The 21278-nt window shown below is 41.7% G+C and overlaps 1 long non-coding RNA gene across 1 annotated transcript in view; it reads left to right on the top strand.

Moving 5' to 3' along the window:
• The window catches only part of LOC108513267 (uncharacterized), a 76733-nt gene that overhangs the window by 53226 nt on the left and 2229 nt on the right, over positions 1–21278 (top strand). Inside the window, exon 4 of the long non-coding RNA XR_001880843.1 lies at positions 18612–18666. This is a non-coding gene — a long non-coding RNA (uncharacterized LOC108513267). The remainder of the gene's footprint in view (positions 1–18611; positions 18667–21278) is intronic.

Raw genomic sequence — 21278 nt, 5'->3', positions numbered from 1 at the left:
ACCCTGTCTCTACTAAAATAACAAAAAATTAGCCAAGCGTGGTGGTGGGCACCTGTAGTACCAGCTACTTGGGAGGATGGGGCAGGAGAATGGCATGAACCTGGGAAGCAGAGCTTGCAGTGAGCCGAAGCCGAGATCATGCCACTGCACTCCAGTCTGGGCAACAGAGCGAGACTCTGTCTCAAAAATAATAATAATAATAAAAAGATATGGTTAACATATAAACCAGTAGGCTTTGAATAAAGCAGACTACCCTTTGTAATGTTTGTGGGCCTTGTTCAATCAGTTGAGGGCTTTAAGAAAAATAACTGAGCTCCCCTAAAGAGAAAGGGATTCTGCCTCCAGACTGCATTCAGACTCAAGACTGCAATAGCAGCTTCTTCTGGAATTTCCATTCTGCTGGCCTGCCTTGCAGATTTTGGACTTGCCAACCCCTACAATCGCATGAACGGATTATTCAAAATAAATCTCTTTCATTGGCTCTGTTTATCTGGAGAGTCTTGACTAATCACCATAGAAAGGGCCACATGGGATGTACAAGTGGTTCAGACCTGGCTTTCAGGCTTTTGGACTGGTTCAGCGTCCACTTACCGACTCTAAACCAGAGCAATTGTTTGGTTCATAGCCATGTAATTCATAACATTGCTTGGGAATAAGTGGTTTTCTTGACACATTCAGCTTTTGGAGTGACAATTTTAAAGCACCGTAAGCCAAAACCAAAATTAAACCCTTTGAATTTACTATTCTTCTCACTATGCCACACTGCTCCTCTTAGGAAATAGCCTCAACAAACATAGGCAGTTTATTGCTGACACCTCCCATCTGTTGTCCTCACAGTATGAATGTCATGTGTTTGTCAAGTTCACTGGGATTCTTCCCACACACTCACACTCTGTATTCTGGGAATTAAGCTGAGGAAAGTATCCTCTTCCTCATCAGCAACTGCTAGAGTCAGCTTCCTTTAGTAAACAATGTCTATGCAGTGAATGTTCTCAGTAAAGCCCTTTGGATGCATTTTTTGCCTGTGTAGAGCCAAAGAAAAATAGTGGAAATATGCAATCTCAGCATTTTTTCTGTCTAATATTATCAGTGCTTAGTCTCTTCCATGGAGATCCTGTGTGGATGGCTACAAAACAGGATAAATTTTTTGTCTTAAAAAACAAACTGATATTACATAATGGAAATTATATATTGGTTAGGATTTCAGCTCCTTTCCCCTTCTCCATGAGCTCTATGTATACCAAATCAAACAAAATAAAAAGGAAACATTGAAGGAAAATATTTGAACAATTAAGGTCTGAGACACACACACAACTGTCATTGAATTCACTTAATGTTGCTTTTAAATAACAACAGCTTTTTGATTACATCTTTCTGATTGCAGTCTTCTTTCCCTCTTCCGTGATGACCACTAGCTCTTGTTTCAGCCATGGGTGATGGAGCCAGTGGCTTAACAGTGTTCTCAAAGGATGAAAACACTCAAACCACGGGGTTGAGAAGACTTGGTGAGACAAAAAGCGAGCTCTGTTTCAAGTAGCTAAGAGGTGAATCACATTTGCAGAAAGCAAAGAGAGCTGGAAGTAGGAATTGAAAAGCTGGGACACAAAGCTAGAATTTAGGATGAATCGGATAAAGTGACCAGCTAGAATGCACTCTCATTTTCCTAGCTTTACTTTGCAGTGTGTGCATTTACTGTAGAGTAGAGGGCTTTTTGAAGAGTGAACAAAGGAAAACTATTCTGCTTTCCTTATCTTCTCTGTAATTTCCTGCTAGTGCCCCCACCCTTAGCTACCACCTGCCCCATACTAATCCAATCAGTAGACTGCAAGGTTCATTCCTCATGCATTATTTAGAGCGCATGCTGGTGGTGTTAGAACTAGGTTAGGCAGCTGTGAAAACCTAGAGGTTCCCTTGCGATTCTGATTTGCCTTTTTCTGATTCAACTGTGTTGTTTCCTTGTGATATTCCCCAGCGTCCAAAGTGAAGGCTTGGGATAATTCCTGTATTTTTTTTTTTAAGGTGAAAAATGTCCCTGTGATAGAGATGCAGGACCAACTGTTAAAGTATATGTGAGGGTCTGTTTTTAGGAGACAAAATGTATCCAAGATACACGTAAAAGTTGAAGAGAGAAGACAAAACAACAATGGTGAAGGTGTGGAAGACAGGACAAAAGGATATTGAAGCCGGGAAAATTACGATGAAGCCCTTCAGGCTTTTATTCCCAAGATACTTGTGATAAGATCCCATAGAGCTGCTATACGGGTATTATAAATTTGGCTTTAAACACTATAGGAGCCAAGCTAAAATGGGACCCTATAATAAGTTATGTGACTGGGAGAGGGGTGGTTAGAACAGAAGTACTATTGGTCTTGAAATAGAGATTAGAGAAAAATCCATTCTCCCACCACCCTTATCACCCACTCACAACTCTCTCTGGGGACAACATGAAGACCACTGAGGCTGACTGCAGTGGCTTATGCCTACAATCCCAGCACTTTGGGAGGCTGAGGCAGGAGGATTGCTTGAATCCCATCCTGGACAACAGAGGCAAATTATCCAGGGGCGGTGGTACATGCCTGTAGTCCCAGCTACTTGGGAGGCTGAGGCAGGAGGATCACTTGAGCCCAGGAGGTTGAGGCCACAGTGAGCTGTGGTCATGCCACTGCACTCTAACCTGGGTAACAGAGCAAGCCTGTCTCTAAAAATAAAAATAAACAAAAAACAAGAAAAAAGCAATACTGCACAGTAGTCTTTCTAATCAAATTTTCTAATGTTCTTATAATGTAAGCATCAACCTTCTCCAAAGGCTGGGACTGTAGGGATCCAAGAAAAAACAACAGGCTTACCTTCTAGAATTTTCTGATTTAATGAGAAAGGGGAGTATGTTATTATCTAATTGATAGAGGAGATTGAATGGATGGCTTTGGGTGCACATTTCTGTAGCAGGGAGATGTTTCCACATTTGAAGTAGGGTGCACGTGATCTGTCTACAGTGTAGTTCTGCAGAGACCTACAGCCACTCCAGGACGTGTCTTCCGGAAAACATGAAGTGGCTAAGAGAGAAATGACCTGTGAAAGGGATCAAATGTGCCTCTGTTGGGGTTACAATAATTCATACTTATGAGAAAAGTGTGAAACCCATGAAACCAGATCGTGGCTCCTCAGTGAAGCATGGAGAAGAGCATTAACTCCCAGGGAACAGATCACAGGGAAAGGCGGAGTGAAAGGCTGATAGCCCATGTCCCAGGACTGGGGAGAGCAGCTGCATCACAGAGAAACACCAGAAGCTTACCCGGGAGATGCTGCCCTACTGCAGAAGACACATTCCTTCAGCATGAACAACAGCAGCATCTTGTTGGGGTAAAGGAGAGAGGCAAACCAAAATAGAGGAATTAATTCCACGGCAACTTTCTCGAGTGAGTAGCATCATATTTGTTTCTTCCACGGCAAAGTGCTTTTCAAATTAGCCACCACACACCTGGCTAATTTTTATTTATTTTATTTTATTTTTTTGAGACAGAGTCTCGCTCTGTCACCCAGGCTGGAGTGCAGTGACCCGCTCTCGCCTCGCTGCAACCTCCACTTCCTAGATTCAAGCAATTCTCCTGCGTCAGCCTCCTGAGTAGCTGAGATTACACGTATGTGCCACCAGGCTTAGCTAATTTTTTTTTTTTTTTTTTTTTTGGAGACATAGTTTCATTCACCAAAGGCATGAGCCACTGTGCCTGGCCTTACCTGGCTAATTTTTAAAATGTTTTTAATAGAGACGAGGTCTCACTATGTTTCCCAGGCTGGTCTCGAACTCCTGGCCTTAAGCGATCTTCCTGCCTTGGTCTCCTAAAGTGCTGGGATTACAGGCATGAGCCACCATGCCCAGACTATTTTTTCCTGTCATTTGTCTGGTTTTGCCCTAGATACCTGGGTTAGGCGAATACTGGTACAGATGAAAAATATTAGTATGTTCTAGAAGCAGCTCTGGAACGCCTCAAAGTGGGAATAATAGCCCGCTTCTGAGTGTCAGTGTAAGTTGGGTATTTCCATCAGGGTAATGGAAACTTCACATTACAAACAGCCCCAGTTCCATCCTTGCCCCCTTCTGCCACCATCCTCAGACAGAACAAGTGGCAGCTGGGAACATCAGCATCCCATGTTGGCCCCCAGCAGGACAGAGTGGCTTCTTGTCCTGGCCTCAGTTTTTCTTAAGTGACTTTCTCTCAGTAACTTGCTATTCCCCTGGGAGACTGGCCAGGCTACATTCTACCCCGAGCCCTTTTTCCTTTTCCTTTTCTTTTCTTTTCTTTTCTTCTTTTCTTTTCTTTTCTTTTCTGTTTCTCTTTCCTTTCTTTTCATGCTCTTCCGTCTTCTCTTCTTCTTCTTTTCTTTTCTTTCTTTCTTTTAATTCTTCTTTCTTTCTTTTCTAATTCCTTTCCTTTCTCCTTTCATTTCTTTCCTTTCTTCCCCATTTCCTGTTTCCTGTCGCCTTCCTTCCTCTCGCTCTCCAATCCTTCTATCTCCTTCCTTCCTTCCTGTTCTTGCCTTCCTTCCTTCCTTCCTTCCTTCGCTTTCCTTCCTTCCTTCCCTTCCTTCCTTTTCTTTCTTTCTTTACATTTCTCTTCTCTTTTCTTTCTTTCTTTTTTTTGATGGAATTTCTCACTGTGAAAAGGCCCAAGGATGGAGTACAGTGAGCACCGTCTCGGCTCACTGAACCCTCTGCCTCGCTGGGTTTGCGAGCGCGACTTCCTCGCCTGCCTCAGCCTCTGAGTAGGCTGGATTCCAGGGCACATCCTGGGCGCCCACGCCATGCCTGGCTAATTTTGTATTTTTAGTAAAGAGACAGGGTTTCACCATGTTTGGCCCAGGCTGGCCTCAAACTGCCTGAGCGAGCAGGCTCAAGGATCCTCCGCCTCAAGCCATCGCAAAGTGCTGGGATTAGCAGGCATGAGCCCCCACTGTGCGCCTGGCAGGAGCACGCACTTTCAAATACAAGCAACCCTGCTTTATTGTCCTCTCCTCTTCCTCTTCCCCAGCTTTCCAGGGCTATTGCAATTCTATGGTAGCCAGATTCTTGCTGGAATCTTCAGTCACCCGACTTTTGATGTACTGTTATGCATGCCGGATGCAGAGACATGACACCTGTTGGGTTGGGGCCGCCTGGCTACTGGCTCACCCCATCATGCTCGGTCGCATCGGTTTATTTTTATGGCTATCACAGCACTCAACATTGTTGGAAGTTATCAATTACCTTGTATGTTAATTCACTTACAAGTTTACTGTCTATTTTCTCCCTCTAGAATAGAAAGTCCACAAGACCAGTGACCTTGCTTATCTCGTTGACTTCTGTATTTTCAATGCTTTGAACAGTGTTTGGCACATATTAGGTACTCAATAAATTTTTTATTGTTGTGAATAGAGGATATAGTACATTCTGTTTTATTTTTTATTCATTTATTTATTTTTGAGACAAGATCTCACTCTGTCACCTAGACTGGAGTGCAGTGGCGCAATCATGGCTCACTGCAGCCTCCATCTCCCCGGCTCAGGTGACTCTCCCATCTCCCCGCCTGAGTTGCTGGGACGACAGTCCCACATCACCATGCCCGGCTAATTCTCATTTTTGTTTCTGTTTTGTAGAGACAGGGTCTTGCTATGTTTTCCAGGCTGGTCTCAAACTCCTGAGCTCATGCGATCCTCCCACCTCCGCCTTCCAAAGTGCTGGGGTTATAGGTGTGAGCCACCACACCCTGCCAGGATATAGTAAATTTTAAATCACAGAACTTAAAGAAATACAACACTACTGAATACTTCACTAGGGAAACTTAGAGTAGCCGAAGGTCATCAGGAGCTGGAGAGCCGAGAAAAGAGGCATGCAAAGGTATAAAAAGGAGCTGAGAGCAGTGGTTTTCAAACTGTGCCTCGGATGACTGCGAGGTGGTATCCCTGAGACCATTCCAGGGAGTTTGTAAGGTCAAAACTACTTTCATAATAATATTAGGATACTATTTGCCTTTTTCACTCTCTTTACATCTCCATGGATGGTGCAGAAGCAAAGACTGTACTTTTGGGGTAATTTCTGTAGTTCATTAATATAGTTTTCTGAGCATGTAGAGCACCAAAAAATAAAAATAAAAAAATATATATTTTACAAAGCAAAAGGGGGGGTAAAACAGCTGTCATTTTAGCATGGAACCAAATTATTACCACGTACTTATAGTAAAATGAATGTTAGTTTCACTTAAGAATGTCCTTGATACATCAGTACAAATTAATTTCATTAAGTCTTGACTTTTATGTTCATATTCATTTAATATTCTGTGTGACCACATGGGAAGGGCGCAAAAGCAGTTCTGCTGAAGAGTGAAGTATGTTAGTTTTCTTGAGAAAGAAACATTTGGTAATTGAATTGTGAGTTAACCTAACCATTTTTTTCTTGGAACACTGTTTTTACTTTAAATTATGTAAGACAAACTATGGTCATTTTAGACTTAGATATTTCAGAAATGCTTTCTCAAAAATGAATAAAGTGAGATTGTCACCTCAAGTAAAATAACAAAGAGTATTTGTTGCCAAAGATAAAATCTGAACGCAAGAGAAAATAAGAACTATAGAAAACTTATGTCTATCACAGTGAGCTTGACAGCTTCCTTATAGAGACTATTCTGATGAGATTGGTGGTAATATTGTTAAAAAATGATTTTTGATGTTGTATAATAAAATTTGTTGAAATTGGAAGATCTATATAACTCATCCAAATGTTACAAAATCATGCATAGATAAAATGTATTCAAAGTGCAAAATAAATCAATGGAATTCCTGTAACAGAGGAAAAACTCCATTGTTAAAGTTGCAGAAAACTCCATTGTTAAGGTTGCAGATTCCACACTGAAATTAACTTCTAAGAAACTAGTACTTACTGAACTTAGGTATAGTATCACACCATAAGCACCAACACCTGAAAAAGCTATTAAAATATTTCTCCCATACACAGAGGCTGATTTTTCTTCACGAACTTCCACTAAAACAAGTTATTACAATAGGCTGAGTGTAGAAGTGGAGTGGCTATGAGAATCCAGCTGTTTTCTATTAAGCTAGACATTAAAGAGATCTGTAAACTATAAATGACATCACTCTTCTCACTACAGTTTTGTTTTGTTTTGGAAAATACATTTTTCATAAACTGTTATTTATATTAACATGTAATATATTACTTTTACTTTTATATGAATAAATAATTTAAGACTTCCTCAGTATTATTATTTTATTTATTTTGAGATTGAGTCTCACTCTGTCACCCAGGCTAGAGGGTGGTGGCATGATCTCAGCTCACTGTAACCTCACCTCCCAGGTTCAAGCGATTCTCCTGCCTTGGCCTGCCAACTAGGTGGGATTATACTCCTGTGCAAAATGTGGGCAAATTGATTAATTTTTGTCAATCTCATTTCATCTTGTTCTCATCTGTAAAAGATCATGTCTAAGGACCCTTACACGCTTTAAAAACTTTCAAGGAACCCCAAAACATTGCAGTATTCTGATTTCCTCTAGTGATTGTATGTGCTTCACATCCACGCTTTCTTCCATCCTCCAAGGGTTTAATGTTAACAGGAGGTGTGGAAGTAATACTAAGATTTGTCATTTATTGGATGCTGCTATGTTTTTTATATTATCTTAGGTAGTTTAACATTTTAAAAATTCTGGCTTACAAAAGTCTGTAACATAAGTATCACTGTGCTCATTTTACAGATACGGCATGTAAAGCTTACCGCACTTTGCTTTCCATGTTTACAAACTAAAAGATAAATGAGAAACAACGAAGAAATATGCTAATTGTCTTTATAATTCAGCACAACATCATTTACAGTGCATTTACAGCCCAGTGCAGTTTGCCACTTTTCAACAATACAAAATGTCAAATATGCAAGCTACATCATCGCTCTATCTTCACATACTGATAAAGCTGCTGCCATACCGCAATTGTAGGAAGAGTTTTAAAAATTCATTTTCCAGGGTGCCAGGGGGAAACAAATATTTGCCAAGACCAGAGCTGGTATTTCACAAATCTCTTTTCTGTGAGCTGAGGAGTGAGGAGAGGTGGAGTGACAAGCCGTCAAGGGTAATTTCCATGTCCCAGATGCTGATGCAAGGTATTTTATTATATAAATTAAATACAGGTGATAGGGTTTGGCTGTGTCCCCACCCACATCTCATCTTGAATTATAGTTCTCATAATCCCCATGTGAGTCCGGAGGGACCTGGTGGGAGGTAATTGAATCATGGGGGTGGTTAACCTCATGCTATTCTCATGATAGTGAGTTCTCACGAGATCTAATGGTTTTACAAGGGGCTTTCCCCTTCTCTCAGCTTACATTCTTCTCCTTGCTGCTGCCATGTGAAGAAGGACATGTTTGCTTCCCCTTCCACCATAATTGTAAGTTTCCTGAGGCCTCCCCAGCCATGCAGAACTGTGAGTCAATGAAACCTCTTTCCTTTATAAATTACTGAGTCTCAGGTATGTATTTATTAGTAGTGTGAGAATGGACTAATACAACAGGTCAAGGTTAAATAATTCAAATAACCCCAATAGCTGGGGAGCTGGGGATAAGGCAGAAAATGTAACTTTTCTCCCAGAGCTAGGAATCCTTCAACCTAACTACTTTAGCAGACTTGTGTGTAAATTTCCAAAAAATACCCTAGTAGCATCACCTCGCTTATGTGGCATAGTGCATTAAATCTGATGAATGTTGAAATAATGCTCTGTAGACGTCAAACTTAAACCCTGGTCCACACTTACATAGGGCAACAATGAACCCAGTAACAGCTTCTCTTTTGAGGAGGGCTTGTGCCCTCTAGGTGGTACACCCTCCTGCCATTGCACCCTTAGGTCACCCACCTGGCTTCTCAAGACATTGGGGTTTGTTTCCAATGGTTGAAATGAATGATCAAACCCACACTGACTTGATATCCAGACAGACTTTCCTATATCATAGATATTAGTCATCAACATTAGGACATAAATTATGTTTCAGAAGTCTATTGAGAATTCCTAGGCTGCTAAACACTTGGGAAAATCCCAGACCCTGATGCATTGCATCTTACCATTTGCTTTGTTTTGTTTTTTGTTTTTTGAGACGGAGTCTCACTCTGTTGCCCAGGCTGGAGTGCAGTGGCATGATCTCGGCTTACTGCAACCTTTGCCTCCTGGGTTCAAACAATCCTCCTGTCCCAGCCTCCCGAGCAGCACCCGCCATCAAGCCAGCTAATTTTTAGTAGAGATGGGGTTTCACCATCTTGGCCAGGCTTATCTTGAACTCCTGACTTTGTGATCCACCCGCCTTGGCCTCCCAAAGGTGCTGGGTTGCAGACATGAGCTGCTGCGGCTCAGCCCACATCTTACCATTTTAAGAGCAACATCTTTACTTTTTGCCTGGAACTTACATTGCAGGAACTTTGATGAATCCTCCCAGCAACGCTATAAAGGCTAAGGGGCATATAACATAATTTGATTGTATAGAAGATGAACTGAGTCAGAGAGTAGTTAAGCAACTTTCATCCCTACACAACTTCCAGAATCTCTTAGTGATCTCCCCTACTGTTTTCCCCTAGTGTAGCCTTTGATTCTCTCCATGAGTCTGCTCCAGAACTTCAGCTGATCCTGATGCAGCCTGCTGACCTAATGGATTCCCCTCCCTTTTTCCAGTGGCTTACCTCTCATTAGGACCATGGGTCAGTCCTCTAAGCTGACCGCACTGGGGCAAGTATCTGTATCAAACTCTGTTAGAAGTTTCTATATTAGATATAAAGAGAAAGAAGCAAAAAAGCAAACTTTTATGTACACTCTGACTTCAGTTGTGGGAAATGCATGGAAAAGAAGGCTGGAAGGAAAGAAGGTGATTGACAAATTGCATTAGAGTTGTAGGACAATGGATAGTTTTTTCTCTTTTCTTAGTGTTTATGAAATATGGTATATCAGTTTATTAAAATGAGAAAGGTTTACCTTCTACTATTTAAATATTCTTTCCCAAAATTGAAATACATCTATCATCTCAGATGGTTAACCAGGCAATATCACAAAATTTGCATTTTTTTTTTTTTTTTGAGATGGAATCTTGATCTGTTGCCCAGGCTGGGAGTGGCAGTGGTGCAATCTCCACTCATTGCAAGTTCCACCTCCTGGTTCACACCATTCTCCTAGCCAGCCTCCCGTGGTAGCCTGGGACTAGAAGGTGCGTGCCACCCCGCCTGGCTAATTTTTTGTATTTTTAGTAGAGATGGGGGTTCAACTGGTCTTTAGCTAGGGATGGTCTCAATCTCCTGACCTTGTCATCTGCCCATCTGCAGCTCCCAAAGTGCTGGTATTACAGACGTGAACACCGTGCCGGCCAAATAATGCAATAATTCCGTTTTAAAATAGTTACCATTTTATCAATTGCTTAATAATTGTATCTTACATATGTAACCTTGAACCCCTGTAAGAACTGACCAAAGCAGCTATTATTATTATTATTATTATTATTATTATTATTTGAGATGGAGTCTCCACTCTGTCACCCAGGGCTGGAGTGCAATGGCACCGATCAATTGGTTCCATGGCAAACTCTGCCTCCTGGGTTCAAGGTGATTCCTTTTGCCTCAGCCCTCCTGAGTAGGTGGGACTACAGGTGCAAGCCATCACACTGGCTATTTTTGTATTTTTAGTAGAAGACAGGTTTCACCATATTGGCCAGGCTGGTCTGGAACTCCTGACTTTGTGCTCCTGCCCTTCCTTGGCCTCACCAAAAGTGCTGTGGGATGTACAGCAAGAGCCACTGTGCCCAGCCCAAAGCAGCTATTATTATACACTTTTTGAAGCTGGAAACCAAGGCTTAGAGAAGGGCAGTGATTTTTTTTCCAAGAACAACATTGCTGGATTTACACGGCAGGCCCTCATGTGCTTCAAAGTGATCATCATCATCCTAATCATTCAACTCTGGTAGAACTTATTATTCCATTTCAGGGTACCCAGAAATTTTGTTACTGTATCAAAGGATCACAGGAAGAGGTGGTTTGAGACATCACCAGAACTACAGCCTCTGATGGTGCTCCTGGATTCAGCTCTAGCATTACAGGTGGTGCTAGCTTGTCACCAAGATGGCACCCATGAGCCCTAATTCCTGGATTGGATGCTCTTGCCTAGTCCTCTATTGTGTCATATCAGGATCGTTCCAAGTAACCAATAGTAACACAGCAGAGGTGATAGCATGTCCACAAAGTTAGGTCATGAAAGGACATCCGTGGTTTCCCATGTGCTGGCTTCTTCTTGGATCATTTTCTCTGGAGGGAGAACCAACGTGTGTGTGAGAAGATTTAAGCCATCCAGGGGAGGTCCACATGGTAAAGGAATGGGAGGCCACCAGCCGACAACCATGACCGGTGGAGGAATTTTAGAAGCAGATCCTCGCAGTCCCCAATCAGGCCTTCAGATTACTACATCCCACATAGATTACAACATTGTGAAATGCACTGAGTCAGACTCATCCAGCAAAACCACTGAACCCTCCTGACCCACAGACACTGAGATAAAAGTTGTTTTAAAATCACAGAGTTTTGGGGGTAATTAGTCACACATGTGATAATAATTGATAGACATGCGATAACTTGTCTCTTTGTCGCAAGACTTTAGACAGAGAGAACACACCTGCAGGCATGGTGGTCTATGCCTGTAATCCCAACATTTTGTAGGCGAGGCAAGATGAGTGCTTGAGCCCCCCCCCCAAAGTTTGAGAACAGCCGGGAACCATGGTGAACTCCATCACCACAAAAACTTTCAAAAAATTAGCCAGCCATTTAATGATGTGGTGCTGTCATCCCAGCCTACTTGGGAGGCGAAGCAGGAGGATTGCTTGAGTCCAGGGGTCAAGGGTCAAGCTACAAGTAGCTGATATTGCAACCACTGCACTCCAGACTGGGCAACAGGTGAGATTCTGTCTCAAAAAAAAAAAAAAAAAAAAAAAGAACTACACCTGACAAGACCTTCTCTGTTTGGGATCTGATTTAAATAATTTACATCCTGGACTTCAAACCTAGATATCCCTGTACAAGTTTGAGAAACTTTTGGGAGGAGTTGAGAGGAATGAGAGTATTTTACATGTGGGAGAAATAGAAATAATTTGTGGCCAGATGGTGGACTGTGATGATTTAAAATATATCCACAGATTATTTAATATTCCTTTCAAAAGATGGAACATAATTCCCCTCCACCTGAATGTGGGCTGGAGTTAGTGACTCGTTTGTAGTGAATAGAATGTAGAAGTGATTATGTGTGATGTCAGAGACTAGGTCATAAAAGTGATGGTGTCTTCCAGCTTGCTCTTACTCTTGGATGATCTGCTCTGGGGATAGTTGTGAGTAGGCCTGCAGCCCACAGCCATGTGAGTGAACATTTTGAAGAGTGGATCTTCCAGGCCCAGTCAAGCCTTCAGGTGACTGCAGCCCCAGCCAACATCTTGGGAGACCCTGAGTGAGAACCCCTGCTAAGTCACTTCCAGATCCCTAAGTCTCAGAAACTGTGAAGAAAAAAAAATAGATGGGGTTTTAAGCCCTAAGTTTGGGGCATAATTTGTTATGTAGCAATAGATAATATGTCTGATATGGTTTAGCTGTGTCCTCNGTAAACAGAATATTCACAATTTTTTTAAATATATGTTTTCTGAATAGCTACTTTATGATGTACACTGGGCATCCAGAGGCTATAAAGATGAATGAGGTGCAGTTCTTGTCTTCATGGAATTTAACCTACTCATAGACTATTAAATAATTAAAAAACAATAATATATATTAACGTACCAAATGACATATATCCATATATTCTAAATTGTCTATTACCCTTTTACTCCTGTCTTTTCAACTTAGCCCTTGCAACTGAAGTCTTTCCTAAATTTTAAGTACATTTTATTTTAAAAAATCTTTTAGAGATGGAATCTCACTATATCACCCAGACTGGTCTTGAACTCTTTGCCTCAAGCAATCCTCCAGCCTCAGGCTTTCAAAGTCCTGGGATTACAGGTGTGAGCCACTGCACCCAGCCAATTCATTTAAAGCTGAGTATACCACCAGGGGTGGTGGTGTATGCCTATAGTCCCAGCTACTGCAGCTATTCAGAAGGCTGTGGCAGGAGAATCCTTTGAACCTAGGAGATCTGGACTGCATTACAGCCTGGGAGACAGAGTAAGACCCCGTCTCTTAAATAAATATATATATATATAAAATACAAAGTAAAAAGCTCACATATCAAAGTGTGTACTCCTGAATTCACACAGTGACACGCCCATGTATCCACACAGTGACCCACCCCTGTATCCACAGTTAGATTTGGGAGCAGAACATTACCCAGCCCATATCCTGAGGAGCTGCTATTTTGCCTTCCATCGCCATACAAAAATTTTGCCAGTTTTTGAAATTTGTGAATGGAATGATATATGTGATTTTTGCTTTGGCTTCTTTCACTTAAGTTATGCTTGTGAGATTTACTTTTGCTGTTCAGGGTAGCAGTAAATTCCCATAGCTCTATGACATTAAATTGTATGAATACACTTGTATAAATACACTTGTCCATTCTACTGCTGATGGATAATTCGATGATTTCCAGGTTTGGGCTATAATGAAAAGTACTGCTAGGAACATACACGTACATATCTTTTGGTATCATAGAACTCTTTTTATCTGGTCTACACTGGCAGTGGAATTGCTGGGTCGTAGTGTACTGTCTTAGATTGGACTTTTAGCTCAGCTCTGTTTCCCTCTCTGTGTCCTTGCTGTCTGGCTTTTCAGTATCTCCTATTAGTGGAGTTTCAAGTTTTTCCACATCTTGTTCCACCTCTGCAACAACATTTGATATTATAACTCTTTTTTTCATTTGAGATGTTCTTGAGTGTTTTATTATTTATTTTTTACCTAGGTTTTCTCCCGTGCTTGATAAGTCTGAAGGAATTAGAGAGACAGAGACTGTGTAAAATATAAACTGCTCCTGAGTCTGAAATAGGATGCATTAGAAGATGTAACAACTTGTTTGACAGACCTTTGTTCTCCCTGAACAACCAGATTTGTCCGAATTCCTACCTGGTTACCAAGTCGTTAGTTACCAGTTGTTTGTTGGTTAACTAGTTAGTATCAACTCAGCATCAGTCAGTTCTGTATGGATGTATATGTATATATATATAAGATATATATTTAAATATATATAAGGATGTATATTTAAACATGCTGATGGCTGGGTGTGATGGCTCACAGCTGTAATCCCAGCTCTTTGGGAGGCCAAGTTGGGAGGATGGCTTGAAGCCAGGAATTTGAAACCAGCCTGGGCAACATAGTGAGACCTCCTCTCTACAAACAAACAAAATAGCTGGGTGTAGTGGCACACACTTGTAGTCCCAGCTACTCAGGAGGCTGAGGCAGGAGTGTCACTTGAACCCGGGAGATCGAGGTTACAGTGAGCTATGATTGTACCATTGCACTCCAGCCTGGGCAACACAGCAAGACCCTATCTCCAATAATAATAATAATAATAATAATAATAATAATAATAATAAATTGTCCTGGGCATATGAGGATTTTGATTCAGCATCCGGCTTTCATTCTCCAGAAGAGGGCAGTCTCATTTCACGTTTTGTCTGTAGGCCTCCCTGCAGACACCTCCTCCCTCCTCTATTTGTTAAAGGGCAGGCTTTTTTTGTTAAGCGCATTACAGCCTCCTGGGCAGCCAGGTGGGAACTTGGGAGGTATTTTTTCTCTTTGTTCTTTCTGGCTCTCTAACCAGATTCTAGTTAATTCCACCTGAGGTCTGGATGTGTCCTAGTTTTATTTCTAGACCTGCTGTCCCTGCTCCTTACTATGTCTCCCAGCCTCCTGCTGCAGACCCCTCAAATCTCAGGCTCTCCCCTCCCCTCCCTCACCTTCTCTCTTTTCCAGAGGAATTTTTCCAAAGCACGTGCTCAAAAACGTTCCAAGGCTCTCTAGCATTTGAAGAAATAAATACGTGTTATTAGGTTAAAGTCTAAATCCCCCGGTGGCATTCTTGACCCCCTAAGAATCAAACTGCAATCCACTTCTCCACTTTCCTCTACTTGTACTCGCCTCAAAAAACCCGCATTTCCGTGGAGTAAGCAGAACTAGGGTTTGAACAACTCTAGGTCCATGTCCAAATGCAAAGCTCAATGTCTTTACTTTCCATCCATAAGACCGTGGCAAGGAACTTAACCTCTATGAACCCTGGTTTTCATATTACTAGATGGGGCTCAGTGGTACCTACCCCTCATGGTTGGTGTAACAAATAAATGATGCTACGAATGTAAGAGTTCCTGGCATAAAGTGACCACATGATAAATGGTACTATCATTGTCATCATCATCATCAATTTACTTAATTTACTGTGAGCTTCACGTCTTCTCTGCCATTGTCCAAATTCCCTGCCCTCCTGCCCTACTGAGATTTCATCTTGTGAGGTCCAGCCTTGTGTCACCTCCTTTATGATAATCCTCTTCCTCCCCCAGGGTCCCAGTGTTCACTGCTACTTCTGAGCACCCTCATTCAGAGCCAGGTAAACATTCATTCACCCAAGTTTACTGGGCACCCCCAACAGCGCCAGCACTATGCAGAGTACTGTGGGTACTACAGTGAAAGAGGGAGACAAATCCCTGCCATGGTGACAGGTATACTCTCGCAGAGAAATATGCTTAAATAAATAAATAAATAAATATGTGTAATGAGTTTCAAAAGGAAATTCACATGACTCCAGGACCACAGAGCAGGAGAAAATAACTTAGTGTCTCTTCTGTATTGGGGCAGGGGCCCCAAAGGCTTACCTCGGAAAGGCACGTCGAAGCTGAGATGGAAGCGTGATTAAGTCAGGCCAACTGAGTAGTGGAATCATATTCCAGAAAGAGAGAACTGTGCCCATCTTATCTGTCCTGCCAATTTTAAATTCTCCAAGATCAGACACTGAATTTTTTTTCCATAAAATCTCCAACAGAGCCTGGAAAGTCCCTTGCCTATAGGAATTCTTCAGAAATTGATGAACAAAAAATGCAAAGAAATGGCAGTTTTTAAAATTGAAGTCTTTAAAACGATAGGGAAACAAGCTCTTTCTGTTCCTGTGTTTTCTGTCCCTTTCTCGGGGTGGTTACATATTTTGAGTCCCAAGATGATATGGTAGTAAAAAACTCTAGTTCTTCACAGACCACCTCTTTTGAGGGCCGATAGCTCACAAGATGGCATGGGTGAGGGTTGCTTCAGGACAGCTTCTTACCCCCGAAGCAGGAGAATTCTACCTGTGTGGGGTGTGCAGGTCACTTTATCTGTCACACCGAAGTTCCTTCCTTAGACAAACAAAGGAGTATAGGGTTGAGTTAGACACCCTAACAATCAGCTTCTCCTGGAGTCATCTTATTTCATGAAACTTTGGGGCTCAACTACATTTCTTTTAATGAGAAACTTTTAGTTGCCTCTGGGGTGGGGACAGTGCTCTCCCATGCAGCAAGAACCAGGCCTGTGGAAGCGGCTCCCCATGCAGTTTGAAGGTGGCAGCTCCACTCACTCTATGCCAAGCATGGACACAGGAATCGTCGCCAAGCTTCCCGGGCAGGCAGGTCAGTGTTCAGGTTCAGCACTACATCCAGGGCTATTCCAAGTCAGGGTTCTTTCTCTCCTGGGCAGCATCTTGGGGGCTCAGGTTCACTGCTGCGAACAGCTGCTGGCAAGTGGGGCTGTTCCCACCCTCCCCTCAATGCAGAGTCTCCCTGGGTAAACCCTTTGAGGGCCCTGGCCTCTCAGGGGTGGGGTTCACTTCAAAGTGGCTCTGAGTTCTCTTCTGGAGCAAGAGAGCTCTAACAGAGGCCTGCCTACCCTGATTTTTCAGGGGTGGGGTGTTGGGAAGGAAGGGATATCTATCTCACCTTACCATGCCCTTCATTTTCAGTTATTGTGAGCTGTTTCTTTGCAAGAGAAAGAAAAAACTTGTAACTGATGGTCAAATATCATTCACTGGTGGTTTTCATTTTTAAACTTGGACGATTAACCCGGAGGACCAAGTCCACATGATAGTTTTCATCAGTTTTCAAACAAAAATCTAGTAAATAAATAAAAATGTATTCTTCACACCTGAGGTCTCAGAGAAGGTTGACAGAGGAGACCTGGACCTAAGGGCCTGAGAGGAGAGGTTATCTCCTAAGATGAGACCTATGATGCAGGAAGTCAATGGGAAGCTGGACATGGACCCTCTATTGCCAGCTGATCCAGGAAGCTGGAGTTCCATCACAGGCCAGGGCCGGGGCTTTCTTCCTCCCCACAGGCTGAAGGCAGGCCCAGGGGAGTCAGTGAGTGGGCGGGAGGGCTCCTCTGTTGCTCATTTAGAGTTACGGTCCTTAAAATGGGCAAATGATTGTTTTGTTTTCTGGAGCGTACAGGGCACGGGGATGACAAGGAGGAATAAAAATGCTGTGGTCCCTCGATATCTGTGGGCAGTTATGTTCCAGGGAACGCCCTCAGATACCAAATCCATGGGATGCTCAAGTTCCTCTGATGTACGAAATGATGCATAGCATTTAGCACATTACTGGGAACATCCTCCCTTAGACCCATCTTAAATTCATCTTCAGGTTCCTCATAATACACCACACAGGGTAAACAGTTGGTATACTCTATCGTTTAAGGAATTAATAACAAGAGACAAATGTTCGTACGTGTTTAGCACAGGACCACAATCTCCTTTTTTCAAATATTGCTTGAATCTACAGAGATGGAACCCCAGGGATCTGGAGGCGATGACTGAGCTAGGTAGAAAGTGACTGGAGCTGGAATGGCCTTGGTCAACTATCCCCCTTAGCCAAAAAATTGGTGGGACATAAAAGGGAAAACTTTGTGGTTGATGCGATAAATGGGTTTTGTCTAACTGCTAAATTGTAAAAGGTGTGGAAAACGAGTAGTGCTGTAAAATACCCTAAATGCAAGGAGCTGTAGGATGGTGAAGAAGGAGCAAGATGCAACGTGGAACGTGTGGGATCAGGGGCATTTCTTTGCAGGATGCGGACCTGAATGGGCTGGCAGTGTGACAGAAATCTGAGATGGATGCATAAGGACAGCTCCCTGGAGGAATGCAAACTCAGGTGTGTGTGGAGGAATGCAGGAAAGAAGCATATGGATCTGGTTCTCGCCTTTGGAAGTCACTCCTTGCTCAGAGTCAGTGCTCCGAAGTTTCTGGTATCCCAAGCATCAGCTGCTTTTCCTTGCACACACGTGCACTTGCATGGGGTTATCTTCTGTGCCTGCGCATCCGGGATGAGGTGGGGAGTGAAGTGTACTGACATTGACAGTTGCCTTCTGATTTCACCCATTGAGAAAACTGTAAAACCCACTATACATCTGTTAAATATATAATTTTAAAGCTGAATATATGCTTAGATATTTCAAAAATAGAAAAGGAGCACAAAGATGGAAGAAGAGATGGCTTCTACAGACAATAACTAGCAATGTTTTAAACTGGGAGGTTTCTGGCAGAGTACAAAGCACAGGACTGAGGTCTCACTGATTCTTGCAAAAGGTCAGCACAGAGTGTATTTTATTTGTCATGATTTTTATCTTTCAAGCAGCCACCTGAGGGCCAAGCTGATGTTTGGGGAGATGGAGTAGCTTCTTCCATCACAGGTGAGGAGCCGTCAAGCTGTGCCATGCCAGGGCACCATCTGCTGCAAGATTGCATCTCCTCTGAGTGGCATGAGAGCCACAGTAGGGCCAGCACAAATCCTCCCTCGCTTCACACCCACATGCTGGTAATGAGCTGACAAGCTGCAGATGGAGCAGGTCAGGAACGAGAACAAACTTGCCTATCTCCCAAGCAACATACAAAAATGACATCCTTTCTAGATTAGTGCATGCATCCACTTTTGGATAGTCTAATACATCTTTATTAATCTCAAAATGTCTTTTTGGTCAATTACATTCTTTTAATAACCATTAAAGACAGCCTATTATTAAATGGTTAATTTTGTTTCCCTTAGATAAAGATGACAGGTTTCAAATACGAACTTGTCCCATTCGGTTGAAGTGTAGTGAGAGCTGACTGTGTGATCTGAATAATGCTTGTCCTGTACAGAATGGAGAAGAAAAGCAAAGTTTTGTTCACCTGGGAACAGTTTTTTAAAAATACATTGAAACGTAACTTAAATAATTGAATACATATCATAAACATACAAATTACACCATTTAAAATATACTTACTACCAAAAGATTCCTGAATACTATTGGTTAATGCAAATAAAATTTCTTCACATTATTATATGAGTCAAAATATTTTACATCAATTTGTGCTTTTAAAACTATTGCTAGCTTCCCCTGGGAAAAGCCAAAATAACTGTATATTGTAGAAAAAAGTTTTTGCACTTTTGACCCAAATACACATATCAACACGAGGCACCATAACATCTAATAATTGTTTTAAATTTCCCTGCAACAAATAAAACCTATTTATTCAATGAAATACATTTCTATGGTAATTGCTAATTTGATGTTTTCACATGTGCACAAAAGAACTACTTTTTCTTGGTCACTAATGACAGCAAACACTAGATGTCTAGGAATATATATATATATATATGTGTGTTTTATATATATTTACATACATACATATTTAAGAGAGCATATAAAGAAAATAGGACAGTTTGCACATACATATTCAAAGCCCCTCAGAAATTCCACTGAGGTCCACATTAGTGAGCCTTAGTGTATTGCCAGCGTTCTGTGTAAATAACCAGGGAAGTAAAACAAACTTTAGTAGTGGAGTCCCTCCTTGTACTTTAATAGAAAATCTAGTTAGATGTGGTATGATTAGCTCATAAGAGGTCAGGAGTTCAAGACCAGCCTGGCCAACAAGTTGAAAGCTTGTCTTAAAAAAAAAAATACAAAAATTAGTCAGGAGTGGTGGCACGTTCCTGTAATCCCAGCTATTCGGGAGGCTGAGGCACGACAATTGCTTGAATCTGGGAGGCAGAGGTTGCAGTGAGCTGAGATTGCACTACTGCACTCCAGCCTGGGCGACAGAGACACAGTCTCAAAAAAAAAAATAAAAATAAAAATAAAAAAAAGAGAGAGAAAAAAAGAAAAGAGAAAAGTGCTTATCACTTAACCAAATTCTTGCTAAGGGAATGTAAACATAACTATACCTTCTTCAGGGAATTAACGTCAAGGTACACTGGCTTAACTGCAGTGACTCACTCGTTTTCAATGTGGAGGTAATAGTCATAGAAAATCAATATTCCAGGTGGAGAAAATGTATTTTCCTGTGGATGAATTAATGATTAATTGGGTTGGAGTAAACTTTACTCTCTGCAGCTCTAGTATTTATTTGTCAAATGAAGATCCAATTTGGCAATCAGCTCTTACAAATGGTCCATCAGATTGGTCATATAGATTATTCTATAGCTCCAATCCCTCCCAGCTAAAGTCATTGATTATCTGTATATACTCATTTGGGGAAGACCCGCATCACGAGAGGACAGAGAATGTGGTGTAACAGAAACGATTCACACCGCTGTTAATGTGTCATAGACTGTGGGATCCCTGGGGAATTCAAAATATGACAATTCAGCTAGAATTTTCTCTTTGATCAACTCTCTTCAGTTTCTGATTGTGCTCTCATGCTCAGCCCTTTCTATTTGCATTACAATTTCAACCCTTGGTTGGTGAGAGTTCTTTTTAAATGTTTGCACTTCAGTTTTGTAGATAACTGAGGTTACAGATATGGAGTTTATACTATCAAAACAATCATCAAATAATCAAAATAATCATAATTTTGAGTTAAGATTGGAACAAGAGGAGTTAAGCATTATGGTTGTTTGAGGGTCTGTTAATGCTTCTCTGATTCCCTTCCACTTCTGTGGTTTTCCCATCCGCTGGAAGGGTGTATAATAACACCTCATATGCCTCTTGATGGAATGAAGCCTGTATCGTGCATTTTTCTTTGGAGAAAGATTACAATTATGGCATTTGAAATCCAAGTATATATCTAGGGAATGTGGGAATTATTTGTTATTATGTAATTTCTTATGAAAGCTTGGTTCCCATTTCCTCCTTCCTCCCAAACTGGGTGCTCACAGCTCACATTTAACCTGTGCCCTCCCCACCAAGTCCAACTCCTGAGTTAGACCTTCTGTTCTCCTCCAAACCCATATATATGTACATATATATGTATTAATTTAGTTTAAAAATCCACCAGTGCTTTTTTTTTTTTTTTTTTTTTTTTTTTTTTTTTTTTTTTTTTT

Source organism: Rhinopithecus bieti, unplaced genomic scaffold (genome assembly GCF_001698545.2).
Source record: "Rhinopithecus bieti isolate Rb0 unplaced genomic scaffold, ASM169854v2 scaffold_32597, whole genome shotgun sequence".
NCBI lineage: Eukaryota > Metazoa > Chordata > Mammalia > Primates > Cercopithecidae > Rhinopithecus > Rhinopithecus bieti.
The sequence above is the reverse complement of the archived record's forward strand: the minus strand, read 5'-3'. Positions and strand labels throughout refer to the sequence as shown.